This window comes from Pseudophryne corroboree, unplaced genomic scaffold (assembly GCF_028390025.1).
Source record: "Pseudophryne corroboree isolate aPseCor3 unplaced genomic scaffold, aPseCor3.hap2 scaffold_419, whole genome shotgun sequence".
Taxonomy (NCBI): domain Eukaryota; kingdom Metazoa; phylum Chordata; class Amphibia; order Anura; family Myobatrachidae; genus Pseudophryne; species Pseudophryne corroboree.
The window spans coordinates 466,573-474,679 of NW_026970053.1; the positions used below are offsets into that span (position 1 = coordinate 466,573).

Sequence of the window (8,107 nt, forward strand, 5' to 3'; positions counted from 1 at the left end):
TAAAAGTTATTGTACTTTAAGTAAAAATAAAAGAGACAAAATATCAATCCCAGTTTTGGATTACTTTAATTAACAAAAAAAAAATGCATATAGCAGAGGATAGTTTCAATCTGCCTACCTCTGGGTTATGGGCCCAGCATGCTTCCATTGCAGTACTCTGCTGCACATGTAAGTGCAAGAGATCCTGAAGCACTCACTCATCATGGGAAAGTACCAATGTGTTTCTTCGTTGGTTGATGGAAGAAACATCTTACAAAAACTCTCCAGATTATTGACTTTTTAAAGTTTTTCTAGGAAACGTTTTAGATGAATGCTTATTAGCCTTTGTCAGTATGAACTTTTGCAAAGTGTCTCTGTGGCGCAATCAGTTAGTATGTACGGCTATTAACCAAAAGGTTGGTGGTTCAATCCCACCCAGGGACCTAATTGACCTTGTTATCAGATTTTGGTGATCTTTAAGTAGACAAGTCAAATTTCATACCCCCTGTTATGGTGTAGGGTACCTGGCCTTCTCTGATGTAATCAGAGTTAGATTTGATTCAGTGATTTTATAAAAACATCTAGGAAGCACAATTTAGCAGTGGGTTGCAGAGAAAAAGAAATATGCTGGCAAAAAAATCAAATTGCGTGATTAAACAGCTCTTCATTTTCTGGCTTTATTTTTATGCTAACAAATTTGTTCTCTGAAAAGTGTCCACAAAGCCAAGTCTCTGATTAACACCTTTGTAGGGATGGTTTTTCACTTATTACTAAATTAAACTTGCTTCATTGGAAAGGCAGCAAGATGCATCCTCATTTCAATGTCTACTGAAATAATACAGGTTGACACCAGGAAACATTAACGCCACTGCATCCTTGCTGCTTTCTCATGTGGAAGTCTGTTTAATGTGAAAACAAGGTGATATCTAATTAGCACACAGGTAAGAAATTATGAAAATCTTTATTTAAGGGTGAAGATGTTTCTCACAAAATTGTTGCCCCAATGCATCATTGAAATTCAAGCTGGAAAGATGATTTTAATATATCACTTGTACATTTTGTATTGCTCTTCTGTTGACAATGTAGTTTTTTTTTGTCAATTACCATTTTAATAATAGGGTAAAGAAAATTAAGTGGATTTTTGAAAGAAAACTATACTGTCAATATACTATTAAAACAAATTAAAATGGTAAAAGTTATTGTACTTTAAGTAAAAATAAAAGAGCAAAAATATCAATCCCAGTTTTGATTACTTAAATTAACAAAAAAAAATGCATATAGCAAAGGATAGTTTCAAACTGCCTACCTCTGGGTTATGGGTCCAGCATGCTTCCATTGCAGTACTCTGCTGCACACGTAAGTGCAAGAGATCCTGAAGCACTCACTCATCATGGGAAAGTACCAATGTGTTTCTTCATTAGTTGATGGAAGAAACATCTTACAAAAACTCTCCAGATTATTGATTTTTTAATGTTTTTCTAGGAAACGTTCTAGATGTATGCATATTAGCCTTTGTCAGTATGTACTTTTCGCAAAGTGTCTCTGTGGCGCAATCGGTTAGTGTGTTTGACTATTAACCAAAAGGTTGGTGGTTCAATCCCACCCAGGGACGTAATTAACCTTGTGATCAGATTTTGGTGATATTTAAGTAGACAAGTCAAAATTTCAAACCTCCTCTTATGGTGTAGGGTACATGGCCTTCTCTGATGTAATCAGAGTTAGATTTGATTCAGTGATTTTATAAAAAACAGCTAGGTAGCACAATTTAGCAGTGGGTTGCAGAGAAAAAAAATATGCTGGCAGAAAAATCCAATCGAGTGATTAAACAGCTCTTCATTTTCTGGCTTTATTTTTATGCTAACAAATTTGTTCTCTGAAAAGTGTCCACAAAGCCAAGTCTCTGATTAACACCTTTGGAAGGATGGTTTTTCACCTATTACTAAATTAAACTTGCTTCATTGGAAAGGCAGCAAGATGCATCCTCATTTCAATGTCTACTGAAATAATACAAGTTGACACCAGGAAACATTAACGCCACTGCATCCTTGCTGCTTTCTCATGTGGAAGTCTGTTTAATGTGAAAACAAGGTGATATCTAATTAGCACACAGGTAAGAAATTACGAAAATCTTTATTTAAGGGTGAAGATGTTTCTCACAAAATTGTTGCCCCAATGCATCATTGAAATTCAAGCTGGAAAGATGATTTTAATATATCACTTGTACATTTTGTATTGCTCTTCTGTTGACAATGTAGTTTTTTTTTGTCAATTACCATTTTAATAATAGGGTAAAGAAAATTAAGTGGATTTTTGAAAGAAAACTATACTGTCAATATACTATTAAAACAAATTAAAATGGTAAAAGTTATTGTACTTTAAGTAAAAATAAAAGAGCAAAAATATCAATCCCAGTTTTGATTACTTAAATTAACAAAAAAAAATGCATATAGCAAAGGATAGTTTCAAACTGCCTACCTCTGGGTTATGGGTCCAGCATGCTTCCATTGCAGTACTCTGCTGCACACGTAAGTGCAAGAGATCCTGAAGCACTCACTCATCATGGGAAAGTACCAATGTGTTTCTTCATTGGTTGATGGAAGAAACATCTTACAAAAACTCTCCAGATTATTGATTTTTTAATGTTTTTCTAGGAAACGTTCTAGATGTATGCATATTAGCCTTTGTCAGTATGCACTTTTTGCAAAGTGTCTCTGTGGCGCAATCGGTTAGTGTGTTTGACTATTAACCAAAAGGTTGGTGGTTCAATCCCTCCCAGGGACGTAATTAACCTTGTGATCAGATTTTGGTGATATTTAAGTAGACAAGTCAAAATTTCAAACCTCCTCTTATGGTGTAGGGTACATGGCCTTCTCTGATGTAATCAGAGTTAGATTTGATTCAGTGATTTTATAAAAAACAGCTAGGTAGCACAATTTAGCAGTGGGTTGCAGAGAAAAAAAATATGCTGGCAGAAAAATCCAATCGAGTGATTAAACAGCTCTTCATTTTCTGGCTTTATTTTTATGCTAACAAATTTGTTCTCTGAAAAGTGTCCACAAAGCCAAGTCTCTGATTAACACCTTTGTAAGGATGGTTTTTCACCTATTACTAAATTAAACTTGCTTCATTGGAAAGGCAGCAAGATGCATCCTCATTTCAATGTCTACTGAAATAATACAAGTTGACACCAGGAAACATTAACGCCACTGCATCCTTGCTGCTTTCTCATGTGGAAGTCTGTTTAATGTGAAAACAAGGTGATATCTAATTAGCACACAGGTAAGGAATTAAGAAAATCTTTATTTAAGGGTGAAGATGTTTCTCACAAAATTGTTGACCCAATGCATCATTGAAATTCAAGCTGGAAAGATGATTTTAATATATCACTTGTACATTTTGTATTGCTCTCCTGGTGACAATGTAGTTTGTTTTTGTCAATTACCATTTTAATAATAGGGTAAAGAAAATGAAGTGGATTTTTAAAAGAAAACAATACTGTCAATATACTATTAAAACAAATTAAAATGGTAAAAGTTATTGTACTTTAAGTAAAAATAAAAGAGACAAAATATCAATCCCAGTTTTGGATTACTTTAATTAACAAAAAAAAAATGCATATAGCAGAGGATAGTTTCAATCTGCCTACCTCTGGGTTATGGGCCCAGCATGCTTCCATTGCAGTACTCTGCTGCACATGTAAGTTCAAGAGATCCTGAAGCACTCACTCATCATGGGAAAGTACCAATGTGTTTCTTCGTTGGTTGATGGAAGAAACATCTTACAAAAACTCTCCAGATTATTGACTTTTTAAAGCAGGGCTGGCCAAACCAGTCCTCGAGATCTACTAACAGTTCACATTTTCTAGACTACCTAGCTGGTGCACAGGTGTAGTCATTACTAATTAAGATGTGCTGCATTCATTCCTAACTGACCATTCTACAGATCTCCAGGAGGCCTGGAAAACATGAACTGTTTGAAGATCTCGAGGACCGGTTTGGCCAGCCCTGTTTTTAAGTTTTTCTAGGAAACGTTTTAGATGAATGCTTATTAGCATTTGTCAGTATGTTCTTTTGCAAAGTGTCTCTGTGGCGCAATCAGTTAGTGTGTACGGCTATTAACCATAAGGTTGGTGGTTCAATCCCACCCAGGGACGTAATTGACCTTGTTATCAGATTTTGGTGATCTTTAAGTAGACAAGTCAAATTTCATACCCCCTGTTATGGTGTAGGGTACCTGGCCTTCTCTGATGTAATCAGAGTTAGATTTGATTCAGTGATTTTATAAAAACATCTAGGAAGCACAATTTAGCAGTGGGTTGCAGAGAAAAAGAAATATGCTGGCAAAAAAATCAAATTGCGTGATTAAACAGCTCTTCATTTTCTGGCTTTATTTTTATGCTAACAAATTTGTTCTCTGAAAAGTGTCCACAAAGCCAAGTCTCTGATTAACACCTTTGTAGGGATGGTTTTTCACCTATTACTAAATTAAACTTGCTTCATTGGAAAGGCAGCAAGATGTATCCTCATTTCAATGTCTACTGAAATAATACAGGTTGACACCAGGAAACATTAACGCCACTGCATCCTTGCTGCTTTCTCATGTGGAAGTCTGTTTAATGTGAAAACAAGGTGATATCTAATTAGCACACAGGTAAGGAATTAAGAAAATCTTTATTTAAGGGTGAAGATGTTTCTCACAAAATCGTTGCCCCAATGCATCATTGAAATTCAAGCTGGAAAGATGATTTTAATATATCACTTGTACATTTTGTATTGCTCTTCTGGTGACAATGTAGTTTGTTTTTGTCAATTACCATTTTAATAATAGGGTAAAGAAAATGAAGTGGATTTTTGAAAGAAAACAATACTGTCAATATACTATTAAAACAAATTAAAATGGTAAAAGTTATTGTACTTTAAGTAAAAATAAAAGAGACAAAATATCAATCCCAGTTTTGGATTACTTTAATTAACAAAAAAAATGCATATAGCAGAGGATAGTTTCAATCTGCCTACCTCTGGGTTATGGGCCCAGCATGCTTCCATTGCAGTACTCTGCTGCACATGTAAGTGCAAGAGATCCTGAAGCACTCACTCATCATGGGAAAGTACCAATGTGTTTCTTCGTTGGTTGATGGAAGAAACATCTTACAAAAACTCTCCAGATTATTGACTTTTTAAAGTTTTTCTAGGAAACGTTTTAGATGAATGCTTATTAGCCTTTGTCAGTATGGACTTTTGCAAAGTGTCTCTGTGGCGCAATCGGTTAGTGTGTTTGGCTATTAACCAAAAGGTTGGTGGTTCAATCCCACCCAGGGACGTAATGAAGAACAAATTTGTTAGCATAAAAATAAAGCCAGAAAATGAAGAGCTGTTTAATCACGCAATTTGATTTTTTTGCCAGCATATTTCTTTTTCTCTGCAACCCACTGCTAAATTGTGCTTCCTAGATGTTTTTATAAAATCACTGAATCAAATCTAACTCTGATTACATCAGAGAAGGCCAGGTACCCTACACCATAACAGGGGGTATGAAATTTGACTTGTCTACTTAAAGATCACCAAAATCTGATAACAAGGTCAATTACGTCCCTGGGTGGGATTAAACCACCAACCTTTTGGTTAATAGCCAAACACACTAACCGATTGCACCACAGAGACACTTTGCAAAAGTCCATACTGACAAAGGCTAATAAGCATTCATCTAAAACGTTTCCTAGAAAAACTTTAAAAAGTCAATAATCTGGAGAGTTTTTGTAAGATGTTTCTTCCATCAACCAACGAAGAAACACATTGATACTTTCCCATGATGAGTGAGTGCTTCAGGATCTCTTGAACTTACATGTGCAGCAGAGTACTGCAATGGAAGCATGCTGGGCCCATAACCCAGAGGTAGGCAGATTGAAACTATCCTCTGCTATATGCATTTTTTTTTTGTTAATTAAAGTAATCCAAAACTGGGATTGATATTTTGTCTCTTTTATTTTTACTTAAAGTACAATAACTTTTACCATTTTAATTTGTTTTAATAGTATATTGACAGTATTGTTTTCTTTCAAAAATCCACTTAATTTTCTTTACCCTATTATTAAAATGGTAATTGACAAAAACAAACTACATTGTCACCAGAAGAGCAATACAAAATGTACAAGTGATATATTAAAATCATCTTTCCAGCTTGAATTTCAATGATGCATTGGGGCAACGATTTTGTGAGAAACATCTTCACCCTTAAATAAAGATTTTCTTAATTCCTTACCTGTGTGCTAATTAGATATCACCTTGTTTTCACATTAAACAGACTTCCACATGAGAAAGCAGCAAGGATGCAGTGGCGTTAATGTTTCCTGGTGTCAACCTGTATTATTTCAGTAGACATTGAAATGAGGATACATCTTGCTGCCTTTCCAATGAAGCAAGTTTAATTTAGTAATAGGTGAAAAACCATCCCTACAAAGGTGTTAATCAGAGACTTGGCTTTGTGGACACTTTTCAGAGAACAAATTTGTTAGCATAAAAATAAAGCCAGAAAATAAAGAGCTGTTTAATCACTCAATTGGATTTTTCTGCCAGCATATTTTTTTTCTCTGCAACCCACTGCTAAATTGTGCTTCCTAGCTGTTTTTATAAAATCACTGAATCAAATCTAACTCTGATTACATCAGAGAAGGCCAGGTACCCTACACCATAACAGGGGGTTTGAAATTTTGACTTGTCTACTTAAAGATCACCAAAATCTGATAAGGTCAATTAGGTCCCTGGGTGGGATTGAACCACCAACCTTTTGGTTAATAGCCGTACATACTAACTGATTGTGCCACAGAGACACTTTGCAAAAGTCCATACTGACAAAGGCTAATAAGCATTCATCTAAAACGTTTCCTAGAAAAACTTTAAAACAGGGCTGGCCAAACCGGTCCTCGAGATCTTCCAACAGTTCATGTTTTCCAGGCCTCCTGGAGATCTGTAGAATGGTCAGTTAGGAATGAATGCAGCACATCTTAATTAGTAATGACTACACCTGTGCACCAGCTAGGTAGTCTAGAAAATGTGAACTGTTAGTAGATCTCGAGGACTGGTTTGGCCAGCCCTGCTTTAAAAAGTCAATAATCTGGAGAGTTTTTGTAAGATGTTTCTTCCATCAACCAACGAAGAAACACATTGGTACTTTCCCATGATGAGTGAGTGCTTCAGGATCTCTTGAACTTACATGTGCAGCAGAGTACTGCAATGGAAGCATGCTGGGCCCATAACCCAGAGGTAGGCAGATTGAAACTATCCTCTGCTATATGCATTTTTTTTTTGTTAATTAAAGTAATCCAAAACTGGGATTGATATTTTGTCTCTTTTATTTTTACTTAAAGTACAATAACTTTTACCATTTTAATTTGTTTTAATAGTATATTGACAGTATTGTTTTCTTTCAAAAATCCACTTCATTTTCTTTACCCTATTATTAAAATGGTAATTGACAAAAACAAACTACATTGTCACCAGAAGAGCAATACAAAATGTACAAGTGATATTTTAAAATCATCTTTCCAGCTTGAATTTCAATGATGCATTGGGGCAACGATTTTGTGAGAAACATCTTCACCCTTAAATAAAGATTTTCTTAATTCCTTACCTGTGTGCTAATTAGATATCACCTTGTTTTCACATTAAACAGACTTCCACATGAGAAAGCAGCAAGGATGCAGTGGCGTTAATGTTTCCTGGTGTCAACCTGTATTATTTCAGTAGACATTGAAATGAGGATGCATCTTGCTGCCTTTCCAATGAAGCAAGTTTAATTTAGTAATAGGTGAAAAACCATCCCTACAAAGGTGTTAATCAGAGACTTGGCTTTGTGGACACTTTTCAGAGAACAAATTTGTTAGCATAAAAATAAAGCCAGAAAATGAAGAGCTGTTTAATCACGCAATTTGATTTTTTTGCCAGCATATTTCTTTTTCTCTGCAACCCACTGCTAAATTGTGCTTCCTAGATGTTTTTATAAAATCACTGAATCAAATCTAACTCTGATTACATCAGAGAAGGCCAGGTACCCTACACCATAACAGGGGGTATGAAATTTGACTTGTCTACTTAAAGATCACCAAAATCTGATAACAAGGTCAATTAGGTCC

The 8,107-nt window shown here is 35.3% G+C and overlaps 1 non-coding gene across 1 annotated transcript; it reads left to right on the plus strand.

The window, feature by feature from the left end:
* The first annotated feature begins 5,225 nt into the window (after positions 1-5,225).
* Positions 5,226-5,299, plus strand: TRNAN-AUU (transfer RNA asparagine (anticodon AUU)). Its single transcript has one exon. It is a non-coding gene; the product is annotated as a tRNA-Asn (tRNA).
* Positions 5,300-8,107: the final 2,808 nt, after the last annotated feature.